The sequence below is a fragment of the Magnolia sinica genome, chromosome 9, assembly GCF_029962835.1.
Source record: "Magnolia sinica isolate HGM2019 chromosome 9, MsV1, whole genome shotgun sequence".
NCBI lineage: Eukaryota > Viridiplantae > Streptophyta > Magnoliopsida > Magnoliales > Magnoliaceae > Magnolia > Magnolia sinica.
The window spans coordinates 14,644,585-14,658,373 of record NC_080581.1 but is presented as its reverse complement, the minus strand read 5'-3'; positions in this window follow the sequence as shown (position 1 = coordinate 14,658,373).

The following is a 13,789-nucleotide window of genomic DNA, read 5'->3' as shown; positions in this document are numbered from 1 at the left end:
CTGACGTAACGGCTTTGAGCCTGCAATCCATGATCCAAATGTAGGTATCATCTATTTGTCTTACAGATTAATAATTCTAAAGGTAAGGCATGATACTTAAAGATATGATAATCAACTCGATATAAGTCATCACCCAAACACTAAGTATGATCACTCAGTTCCGAGGTGCGGGCTTAGAACATAACTAAATCACCACAAGGAATGGCTCGTCACCCAATTCTATTAATGTCAGAGTCGTTCGAATGGTACTTTGGCACGAAACCATCGATCAGGTTATTTGACAGGGGTCGTTCGAACAAGGACCTATCACCTCTTGTGCTTGCTGGTCACTACGAGAAGGCTCGTCACCCTAGCGTATACCAACAACACAAACACAGTATCTCATGCCGCAATGTCCGACTCTCGAGACTTGGGGATCGTATCACTAACGGTTAATAGTAGGTCTCTCAAAGGTATGGGATGCTTTAGATTCAAGCAAGTGTGATCATACATTGTTAGCCAACTGGTGGACTAATTCGACTTATTTAGGTGAAGTACAGCGTAACCGTCACTGAGTGTAAGCATCCTGCGTAGTCCAACTACTGTCGGTTGTCTATCTTTAGCTTGAATCGGTCAAATTGGCCCAGGGCAACCAATCCAGTGGGACTGCCCTTGCGAATCTTTTCGATTTTGCTGGTCAACCCAATTGCCGTTAGACTAAAATTCTATAGTATGCAAAAACAATTCTACTTAAAAATAAGCAACCAAGTTCATTAATACCTTAGGATATTTTATCTAATATGGGCAAATGAAAAGCAAACAAAAAGCATGCAAGTACATTTTTCAATCATCGCACAGTTTACAACAACTAGATAATTACACACAAGCATCAAGGGGAGAATGTGGAGCATATGGGCATGGAAATTTCAGCAAACAGTCTAGTCTAGCATGCAATCAAGGATCAATTATTCTAGATGAAATTCATAATTCATAGAGGGTATTACACCTAAGGATTTACTCAGTATTTAGCTTGCAAATTCTAAATTTCACTACACGATCACTAATTACGACATGGGTTCGATAATTGGCAACCTAAGGGTAATGGTATGCACCTAAGAGTAGTCCATGGATTCGTGGTGCCGCTCCTAGGGCTTCAGGTCCGTGGGTTGGCGAATCGAAGCCCCTTGCCGACGAAATTAACTCGTAAGAGCGCATGCAAATAATTCTACAATGTTAAAATTTGGAGATGGCTAGAGGGTTACCTTTCTATCATTGGTGGGTCACTCCCTATGGTGGGGCGCGATTGTGGGGTCCGTTGTGGGCAGCGTCAAGGAGAATTTTCCCCAAATTAACTCCCCCAATGAGCTCCTTCTTCCAGTCTCCCCACTCCCTCTCTCCCTTGCAACAAAAAAATTCATATGGGAGTAAAAGGGTGTGATTTTTAGGCTTAAATCGTCTATAATTCGTGTTTAAATGGCCATAGGAGTCTTTTTTCTAACATGCATGCCCCTAGTGGGTTAAATCCTGGCCTATAGGGCTATTTTAGAGGCCCACTGACTCATCTGTGCCACGGGGCAGTTACCCCATCGCCGGATGAGTGATCGGTCCGAATTTGGTGGAGATCGAATGCCTCAATTGACCATGGGGACCCTACTTGTAATGAACGGTTGTCGGCGATCGATCAGGGACGTGACTGTACGGATACAGGCGAAAAAATATCCTTAACCTGTACCTTGAGTTTAGTCGCAATCTAATGGTCAGGAAGTCGCAACTTCGCGAATGAGTGAAGGGACCTTCTTCACTTAAGTTTCGGATTTATGACTATGAAAAGTTGCGCATTTCAACACTTCCTTCCTGGCCTAAGTTGAGCAGTTCTAGGTAATTTTTTTGTTCGCCACCCGCGATGGGCGTCAAGCCCAGTGAGACGGACGTTATTCTATAGTTTCGGAACTAGTGGCTCACTAATGAGCGGTCTAGAGATCGTTTGGATAATCAAGACATTTTTAGAATGAATTAGGTAGTGAGATTTCTTGTGCATAATGATTAGGGTCTGGATTAATTATGTTTATAGTGGCCTATTCGAAATTAATAAAAATAGCGATTTGACATAATCACTCTAAACTGTTGGTTCTTAGGCTAAATGAGTAAACAGGTTAACTTGGTTCGTTAATTAAGATCTGGCCCATGGCTAGCCCGGCTTTAGGTAGATCTTTAATTTAGTTATGGTTGTCGTGATTAGTCAGTGATAGATCAGATAGATTTGGGCCCTAGATGAACAACTCACGATGCTAGACTTGAGGTTTAAGTGATCAGGCGGATTCATTGGCTTCATACGGTTGGTTAATCGAATCTGTGTGGTTCTTTACCGGTACCTCCCACGTATAGGTTCACTCCGAACATCAAAGGTCAGTAAGTGACAACATAGGCTAGTGATATATATTAAAAATAATAATAATAAGGATTTTTGGCAATTCAAAATAGCAAAAATTCAGGTCGTTACATTAGGTCACAAAGACCATGACGAAGGGAAAACACAAACATCAACTTAACCCAAAACTTGTATAGCTTTAAGAAAGTTTCAACGATGGACATTCAATCACTAGTGCCTCCCATGGTGTGGTCCAATGGAGATTTGGATTTGCATCATTTTATTGGTGGATAAGCACATACATTATGGTGGGGTTGGTGGGCATTGTGTGCTACCTTAAGTAGTCTTGGTGCTGAAAATTAGGCCAATCAAAATTTCAAGTGGGCTTGTTGCAGTTCAATCAGATATGAGACCACATGTGTTAACGAATGACACGTATTTAATAAAACGTGTGCAATTAGGATAGTTTCGGATATGCTAAAGTCATACGCACTCGAGTTTGACTGAATGCTTGTGACCCTAGATGTCAAATCAGTCGTATGATAAGACCTATGAAGGTCGACCTAACTGTCCAACCACTAATGTGCAACAATCAAGCAATTTATAAGGAAAATGTTAGCCCTTCTAAATTGGATCCTTTTGCATTAATCTAAGGACTTTCTTTCAACCATGATTGTGGTTCTTAGGTTTTTCAATATAATGATTATAGATAATAAAAACAGATATTAAGGTTGATCGTTAATTTCATTAATTTGGAATGAAGATCAGTGCAATCGGTGATAACATAAAATAAGTAAATTAAGAAAATAAAAATAGAAACTTATGGATCATATGTGTGAACAAACAATCAATGCGAATGGCCAAAAAAATGTGACCAATATGATCTTTCGAGTATGTACTCGGTTAATCAAAGATACGATGATAGAAGTCATGAATATTTATACTACTCCTATGCGTATTGCAGCAATGGCATCGTACAACAGCGATCAAAGCTATGCTAAACTCTGGACTTATTGTAGTGAGATTAGATAGAAGTGGGGGACCTAAAGCTAAAATGAAGATAAGACAACATTGCACTGTGAGAAAAGTTGTGTGTGATAGCTTGGTTGGTAGGGCTGCCCCAACTCTTCATCATGTGCTCTTCATATAGATCAGGAAAGGCAACAACCATATTGAGTTTCGTTAATGGTCCACGTTTGATCTTCAAAGGTTATGAGATCACATCCCAATCAGACTCGAATTCTTTGTCGCCTCCCTTGATTTCTTTTTAATTTAAGAAGAACCTGCTTCTACGACCTTTGTAGTCGCCGTGAAAGCACTAATCGCCTGTATAATTTTTTTTGTTTTGTTTTGTTTAACATGATTGTGTGAAATAACTCATGCCGAGCGTATCTAATTAGCAAAAGATTTCCTATCTCAATGGGACTTCTTGTAGCTTGTTGAGCACACTGCTAGACCACATGTGCCACATGCATGTGGATCACAAGTCCTTATAGTATATCGCTTTTCTTGACCACAAATGTGTGTGCGATTCTGAGATGTTTTGCTTTTAGCAAGTGACATGTCACTGAATGTGGGGTTAGAAAATATATTCAAGGTGCGAGTAAGATTTCGTCCGTTATTCATATGTAGTGTTGACATGTGGCAGCATTTCATTGGTCCACATGAATGCACTAGAATAGGTATAAATAGGGCTACACTAGAAAAATTAATGAGGATGTGACTCCCACATTTAAAACCTTTCCGGGGCATCGTGATTTAATATGCAATCTCACCCGATCTGAAGTGAGCCTCGATAGGATGGAGAAAAAAACCGAATATTAGCATCTCGATGGGCCTAAAGAGGTTCCAATGGTAGGCGCACCCATTTCTACTTCTTCCTTATGATATGGCTTACTTGAGATTCAGTTCACCTTTATTTTTTGGCCAACATTTAATGAGTGCCTGTGTCGATGATGTATGGTGTGAATATCACACGGAATCTTTGTGGCCATAACAAATTTTTCGTTCCACGTATGGGTGTCAATGGGCCAAGCTGAGGCCTATCAAAATCATAATTTTGAATAGGATTGACCCAAAACAGTTCAAAATCGGACCCGAGACCAATAACAGCCCAGCCTGTTGACAGCCTAGCTGTGAAATTGGCGTCCCCTATTCACGACAGCAAACATATGGTTTGCTACTTCTTAGGATTTCCTGCATGCGAGACTCGTCTTCAATGATTTAAACCATTTATTCAATAATTCTTACCATAGATAAGGGGTCCCCTCGAAGTCTCCCATTTAGATTCTTACATCCCTCTTATATTGGTATTTTTTTCCATTGAATACGAACTATCACTGTACTTCTTATTTTAACTATCCATCACTTGGGCACTCGTTGAATAGTTATAGTCATCTGAGTCTTGGGCATCCCTTTGCTCCAATCAACACCGTAGATGGTTTAGATCGATGAAGGCCCTTGTACAGGAAATTGTAGTCATAGCCACTGCATGGTGGGTTGTGAGCATGAATATAAGAACCTGTTGTTGTAAAACAAATGTCTTAAATCTTGGTTCACTAAGATGCTTGACCAGTCGAGGGACTGACTCAACTAGTCGAAGGTTCCTTCGACTGGTCGAAGACAATTTGACTCAAAGTCTAACAACAAGGTATTTGGGATTTCTGGGACGCTCAACCAGTTGGAGGGGTCTTTCGACTAGTCGAAGCCTAAGCTTGACTAGTCGAGGGTTACGCAGATGGTGTGCAGTTTATGCGTGGACTCCGTAAATTTGAGGTGGTTTCTAGGGAGGTGTGTAAGTGAGGTTTCTCCATCTATAAATAGGAGTCCCTAGAGCCATTATCAGGCATGTTAAGGCTTTCTAAAGGGGTTTCAAGGGTTTCTAAAAGGGTTTTAGAATTTTTAAAGGGTGTAGCAAGGGTGAGATTCGAAGTTGTTCGAATCGGGTAAGTCCTTTCTCTTTGTAATTTATGCATTCATAGTGGAATAAAACTCTAAGTATCGACACCGTTATGTCGCCGTTTATTCTCATGGCCTTCGCTGACATAATGGTGTCGATACTTAGAGTTTTATTCCACTATGAATGCATAAGTGCAGAGCAGCAGAGAAGACTAAAGGTAGGAATGTAGAGAAGCCCGGGGTTTGCACAGACCCGCGCAAACCATGTCAGTTGCACGGGTTCGCGCAACCAGATTGTTATGCAGTCAGTAATGATAAGAATCGAAATATTACAGAAATGATCAGGCTCCGGTTCTTCTTTTATCCAAACTTCAGGAAGATAAATCAACTGATCAGATCTACGCAATATTCCTCTTAAAGAGATGATCAAAACACGAGTCGAAGTGCTGCCGAATTTGATATCTGGATTTAACATTTGAACTTTGTCAATTTTCGTATTCTAGATAATTTATCATAGAATCAAGGGACACCCGAGGATGTAAATGAACTCAGTATTAATAATATGATGATTTTTTTTAATGTACTCTCTCTGCTATATTTAAATAAGATAATCTCTTAAATCGAAATGCATCTGTTTCTTGTTTGAAACAAAATAACGACTCTGCTGGAGAATTTATCTTATTTAATGTTAACATTGAGATAGTTACATGACTTTCATTGTAGTTTGGCATCTTTCTGACGCCAAAATGGCGACTCTCAGTGGGAACATCCTCCCCTTCATCTCTCAGATAAATTATATTGTTATTCAAATAATAATTACAATTTTGTGTCTTATTTTGAAGTTAAAAAGATGAAATTGCGAACTACGATCAAATTGCAAATTTAATGATGAAAGTAAACTTTTATTTCACTGCGACCGTCGCAGTGGAATATGCACCGAATCAACCTCCAAGTGTGAAGCCTAGTCTTCCGTAAGCAAAAATGACTTAACCCAAACAACGGTTGGAGTCGTGTCTACTTCACCTCATGCACTAGAAGATGATGAGAACTGGACTATCGTGACATCTCAAAGGACGAGAGCTTGAAATGCAAGGAGCTTTAGAACAAGTCTACCTTTGCCATGAACTAGAGGACCAATAACACGTAACGCCGCCAAAAAGAATCCCGAACTGGCCCCTCCTACAATATATCCTGGGCAAGCGGTTTTGCGGTTAGCATCATGTGACTTCCTGGCTTTGATTACTACAAGAGTCCGATGGACAAAAGAACAAAAAAGAAAGGAGCTACTCGTAGGATCACCTACTTCTATATCATCTCAATCAATCAATTGCAGTGGAAGTATGGGAAATCGAAAGGGACTCCCCTCCTTGTAAGCCCCATCACGTCAACATATTCTTATCCCACTCCGATTATAGATTCATCAGGAAGTGGGGAAGCTACAGTGCACATGGTCAGAACAGATCAGGGAATTATGCCGACCACAAAGGACCACATGAATGAAATTGCACAAGCACAGATGACATTAATGGAAGAATGTCGAAATCTCAGAGAAGCTCTGACAACCCTCGCACACAATGTAGCCCAGATAGGAGCTCCTCCAATGATGGGCACGATGAACAGACAAGAACATCAACCTGAAGGTTTCCAACCACAAGGGGCAGGATCACTTGGATCTGCTCCGGCAATGAGGACCATAACTCAAGAGGAAGTACGACAAGTTGTTGAGGAAGCCGTCAGAGTGAAAATGGAACACGAGAATGTTGGTTGGTTCAGATATTGGACACTATATCCATGAGAAGTAGAGGATGTCCTGTTCCCAGTTAACTTCAAGCACCCGGACTTTCAAAAGTTTAATGGAGAGCGGTCGCCGGAGAAGCATTCGATGCACTTTATTACCAGCATGGGGAATTTCTCTACGATACCACAGTACTGCCTACGTTTGTTCGAATCATCTCTAACAAGTAAAAAGTTCCGATGGTATTCTAGTCTAGCTCCAGGATCGATACGCACGTAGAAGTAGATGCAAGATGCCTTTATGTCAAATTTATTCTCTTCAGAGCGAGATGTCAGCATAACAGAGTTGGCTTCAGTATGGCAGAGAGAAGGGAAACCAGTGGAGAAGTTTATAGATAGATGGAAGACATTGGGAGCCTCGTGCAGGCAGTTGCCGGAAGAAAAAGAACATGCCAAGATGTGCCTAAATTTCATGGAAACGGGAATTGCATTTGGACTCACTAGTGCCAATATTAAGACTTTCTATGACTTGGCCACCAAAGCCCACGCCTTAGAGCTGATGACCCAAAAAATGCTAGCGTTTCATTATAAAACAGCTAAAAGAGGACCCAGTAAGTTAATCGCAAATGCTGTGGACCACGAAAAAAGGAGTCAAGAAACAAGGGATTCAAGAGAAAAAATGGCAGAGCGGAAGGAAGAATCAAGTCGTCCTAAAAGCAGGTTCACTGGAAAAAGACTTAAATCGCTTAATTCTCAAGAAGGGCTTGCATTCGATAGAGAAGACGTTATCCTTATGATGAACCAGTTGTTAAAAACCGGTACGATGGAATTACCTGGGTCCAAGCGCCTTGGAGATGCAGGAAGATCAAGAGAAAGAGATTTTTACCGCTGCCATCGTCTAGTAGGGCATCCGATAGAAAATTGTTACACATGAAAGTGCATAATACAAAGAATGATAAATAGAGGTGAAATAGTGATTGGAAAAGAAAAGGAAAGGGACACAAAGGCGATGGTGAACGTACTGACGGTTCGGGAAAGTGCTCATGAAAGAGCAGAGAAAGAAAATCGTAATATGACAGAAAAGGCTGCGGTAATTACGCTACGGTCAGGAAAAATAATGGCAAGTCCCCTAAGACAGAAAGTCGGAACTACAGGAATGGAGAACATCAGGGATCAGCGCGACAGTGACAAGAGAGAAGAGAAGGATGAAACAACAAAGGTGACTTATGACATCGTGAATCATTTGAAAGGTATACCAGCTCGATTAAGCATTTATGACGCGTTAAAGTTATCAGAAGATTTCAGGCAAAGTTTGATTCAAGCACTATCTGACCACAATGTCAAAGAAATGTTTCTGGTGGAAATGAAAAATAAAGAGCGCAAAGGGCGGGAGGACTGTATGCCAGTAGTTTCCTTCTCTGATGATGATCCAGCTTGTGATACATGGCATAATAGGCCATTGATGATAATAGGCCACATTCGCAGCAAAGAAGTAAGAAGGATTATGCTCGACAGCGGATTTGCGGTAAAGCTGTTACCATTAACAATGTTGAATACATTAGGTTACCGTCGTTCATTCTAATCTACGCCCTAGTGGAATGATGATATAGGGCTTTAATCAAGATGGCCAATGTACGCTTGGCAAAATTACGATGACATTGGAAATAGGAGAATTAACTACTGATGTTGTTTGCCATGTGATCAGTGCAGTCACGATATATAATCTTCTCTTGGGAAGACTGTGGATACATTAGTATGGTATTATACCTTCTACCCTTCATCAATGCTTCAAATACTATAGGAATGGAATACATTATAAAGTAATGGCCGATGCAAGACCATACATAGAAGCTGAAGCCTTCTCTGCAGATGCCAGTTATTGCAACGAATTTACTAGATGAGAAGAGAAAAAGAATGATGAAAACAAAACCTTGAAAAATGCTTGTGTGAAAATGACAAAAGGGAAGTTCAAAAAGGTAGAGTTATTTGAAACTGCAGAAGTAAAGAAGAAGTTCTATTTTGTGCCAAGACATTTGAGGCAGCCAGGACAACTGCCCTTAACACTATTATCGCCTGAATAGTTGAAAATATTGCAGTCAAATTATACAGTACCATTGCCACATGCTGAAAGGAACAAGCCATTCTCGGTTGTTTCGGGGAAGTTTTATGTTGAAGCCAATGCAAAATATCGGAGCTGATTGAATTTTACGTCTTTTCGGAAGTAAAGATAAAAGCAAGGGCTGAAATAATGTGTACCACAAAAAGGTGACATCTCGTGATCTCAAGAAATACAGTCTGACAAGCAGAAAAATGATGAAAAAGATGGGTTTTGATGATGAAGAACCAACTAGTTTAAATCATGGAAATGGAATTTAGGTCCCTATCGGAGTTGGGCAAAAGAGGAGAAAAAAATTTTAAGGATTGGGGGCAGAGTCTTTAGTGAATATGGTCATAGTCGATCACCTATAAGAGACAGATCCCGAAATAGTCAAACATCCTGAGACAGCTCCGAAACAGATAGAAGACGGGGGGCAGTCGACAATCGACAGTTTGTGAGAGGTAAATTTGGGCACAAAAGAAGAGTCAGGAAATACATTCATAAGCGCTAATCTTCCTGAACAAGAAGCTAAAGAATATATCCAACCGCTGAAAGAAAATAAAGATGTTTTCACCTGGACATGTGCAAAAATGCCGGGTTTGAAACCCTCAATGGCAGTACGTCGATTAAATATTTTCAAGGATAAAAGATTGATTAAGCAAGCACAAAGGTGATTTCATCTAGATTTGGTCCCTCTAATAGAAGAAGAAGCGAAAAGCTGATCAAAGTCAGATTGTCAAGAAGGTCAAATATCCCAAGTGGATATCGAATATTGTTCCAGTAAAGAAGAAAAATGAACAAATTAGTGTATGTGTAAATTTCAGGGATCTGAATGAGGCTTGCTCGAAGGATGACTTTTCCCTCCTAATAATGGAGCTGCTGATTGACAGTACGACACAATATGCCGTTATGTCTTTCATGGATGGCTATGTTGGTTACAATCAAATTAGAATGGCTTCTGAAGACGAAGAAGCAACAACATTCAGAACCTCGTTAGGAATTTACTGCTACAAGGTTATGTCATTCGGTCTTAAGAATGCTGGGGCAACATACCAAAGGGCGATGTAAAGTATCTTTTAAGACATGATGCACAAGCATGTTGAATGTTATGTTGATGACCTGGTGGTTAGGTTGGGTAATCATCAGGAACATCGCGAGCATTTAGCATCAGTCTTCCTTCGGCTCAGAAAGAAGCAGCTAAAGATGAACCCGGCTAAATGTGCTTTTGGAGTGTTGTCAAGAAAGTTTCTCGGTTTCGTCATCAGGCACAGGAGTATCGAAATTGACCTAGAGAAAGTCAAGGCCATCCAAGATATGCCGCCTCCGAAAATGTTGAAGGAACTAAAGAGCTTATAAGGGAAACTTGCATATATTCATCGTTTTATTTCAAATCTGGTAGGGAGATGTCAGTCGTTTTCCCATTTGATGAAGAAAGGAACAAACTTTGTGTGGGCTAAAGCCTATTAGAACACGCTCGATTCAATAAAAGAATTGCTGAGACAGCCTCCGGTATTGACAGCTCCTATAAAAAGTAAACCACTTATTTTATACATATCTACAGCTGTAAACTCGCCGGGAGCCTTGTTAGCACAAGTGAATGAAGATGGGAAAGAAACTGCTCTTTATTATTTGAGTCGAATTCTACTAGGTGCCGAATGTAACTGCTCTCGGATTGAGAAAGAATGTCCGGCACTAATATTTACAATACAGGAATTGAGACATTATTGCCTCTCCCATGATATAATTTTAATTTCAAGGAAAGATCCGATAAAGTTTTTAATGACAAAGTCGATGTTATCGGGAAGATTGGTCAAATGAATGCTGTTACTTTTGGAATACACAATCACTTTTGAGCTGGCGAAAGTAGTGAAGGGATAAGCAATGACAGATTTCTTGGCAGCGCATTCCGTAACGGAAAGTGAGACTATTAGCGATGATTTTCCCGATGAGCAGGTAATGATGATTGAGTCACAAGGTCAGTGGCAGATGTATTTTGATGGTGCTTCTCGAGCATCAGGAGCGGGGGTAGGAGTTATTTTCATTGCTCCTCAGGGTGATTTATTACTCTATTCTTTCACATTGGGCACCGCATGCACGAACAATGAAGCCGAATATCGAGCTCTTATCGTTGGAATGGAAATTGCCCAAGAAATGAAGATAAGGACGTTGTAGATTTTTGGAGATTCTAAGCTGATTATAAATTAACTAACGACTGAGTTTGAAATAAGAAAGCAAGAACTTTTGCCATATTGTCGAAAAGCCCAGCAATTATTGGAACAATTCTGCCACGTCGAAATCACACATATACCCCTATCCAAAAATGCAAAGGCAGATGCTCTGGCTAGTTTGGCAGTAGCCCTGTCTTACCCGAACCGAAGTCCGTTCTAAGTGACTATAGAAGAAAGAAGATTCCTGCCATCTTCCGAAGTTGTCGATGAAGTCATCAAGGAACTTCCTATATCATGTTTAGAAGTGACAGCAGATGATTGGAGACAGTCGTTCATAGATTATCTCAAATATGATATCTTGTCGGAAGATCCAGCACAAAAACAACAAATTAGGCAGAGATTGAGCAGGTTTATCATTTGTAGTGAAGTGCTCTATAGAAAATCTTATAATGGAATGCTGCTACGTTTCTTGATGAACAAGAAGTAGGTCGGATGTTATGAGAAGCTCACTCTGGGGAATGCGGGGTAACCAGGCTGGAAGAAATTTATTTCATCGGATGCATCTAATGGGGTATTACTGGCCCACAGTATTCAAATATGTAATAGATTATGCAAAAAGATATCACGAATGTTAGATCCACGGGGATGTCATGCATATTCCCCCTGAAGATCTCCATCAAACGGTCACTTCTTGGCCCTTCACCACTTGGGGACTCGATGTTATCGGGCCCATAAATCCGCCTTCATATAAGGGAAAACAATATATTCTGGTAGCAATAAACTACTTCTCCAAGTGGACAGAAGCGATCACATTGTGTAATGTCAAAGAGAAAGATGTGGTCAATTTCATTCGACATGTAATAATATATCGTCACAGCATCCCAAAGAAGATTGTTACCGATAATGGTTCCCTTTTTAAGAACAGAGGCATGCAAAAATTATGTCAAAAGTTAGGTATCCACCATTCATTTTCAACACCTTACTATCCACCGGCAAATAGATTAGTAAAGGCATTTAATAAAATGATTGTGAAAATATTGAAGAAGACGGTGACTGGAAACAAGTGCGACTGGGACGAAAAGTTGCAAGAGGCATTATGGGCACACAGGACCACTCATCGAACGACAACAAGCACAACACCGTATTCATTAATTTACGGCGTAGAGGCGGTCGTTCCGATTGAAACACAAGTCGCGTCGCTCAGAATAGCAGTGCATTAGTCGATTACAGATGACAAAAATGCAGAGATAAGATTGAAGGAACTCGACCTACTCGATGAAAAACGCTTGGCAGCCCGGCAACGATTACAGTTGTATCAGGCAAGAATATCGGCTGCCTTTGATAAACGAGTAAGATATCGCTCTTTCAAGAAAGGGGACATGGTATTAATGTTGAAAAGACCAATATTGGTGACCTGCAGAACATGAGGCAAGTTTGAGCCTAAATGGGATGGGTCGTACATCATAAAAGAAGTATATTCAAACGGAGCATACAGAGTGGTTGATCAAGATGGATAGGGTATCAGTATATCAGTTAATGCGCGCTTCATCAAGAAGTTCATCCCTGAAGATGGTTCTGATTTTGATCCAGAAGATTATCGCCATAATGCTTCTATATAAAAAAGGGGCAACGACAAGTGAAGTCGTCATGTTCATATATTCTTTGTCAGATGATTAAATAAAGGAGGAATTCCAAACATATTGTCAAAGATTACCTATCAGTGATTTCTTAAAAGAGAGTAACCATCATTATCGTCATCAAACAAGCTTCGCTGGAACTCGTCGAAATTGATAACATCACTAGGCTGATATATTATTATGAGCATAGCGCGAATATCATCAACATTATCAGCAATGGTGATATATCGATCAAGATGCCTATTACTGTTACAACAACTATAGTAGCTTATTATCATTTAAGGCACCGTAATCAAGCCTATACAGCCAACTATGCATAAAGCCTATCACTATCGCCATTCGGGTAGCGGTGAGAAGCCAGTGGCCCTAAAAAGCCTACGAAGGCCATCGTACGCATACCCATGCAGGTAACAGATGGAGTCAGTGACTGAAAGCCCTAAAAAGGCCAAAAAGTCCTCAACAGCCAGTCACGTGTCACGCCCATGCCGTTTGTATAGCTTTCCGACAGCGTCACGGGGAACGTATAGAATTGCCCTCCCATGATGGGTCTGACCTTACAAATGAAGAAAATGCGGGCTGCAGCGTGCGCTCTTTGGCCATTGTCCATAATTAGGCCAACCATGCATAAGACCCCCAGATTCTTGGTTTGATTTCAGTAGTAACTCATGAGGAATTGCTTAAACCTACTCATTGATGGCCTGACAGCCCTGGATTTGGTACCCTAAAGGTCGCCTTGTGCACCCCGTGAACTGTAGAAAGGTACTGCAGCCAACCTTCTGCGTTAATCCAACCAAGTTCACGGCCCCGGTTTCTTCACTGGGCCCTTCTGATGGATCACGGTTTGTGAACTCGCCAGGCTATAAGAAGTTCAACGAACTCATAAGAGTTACCCGACTCCACTACTTAA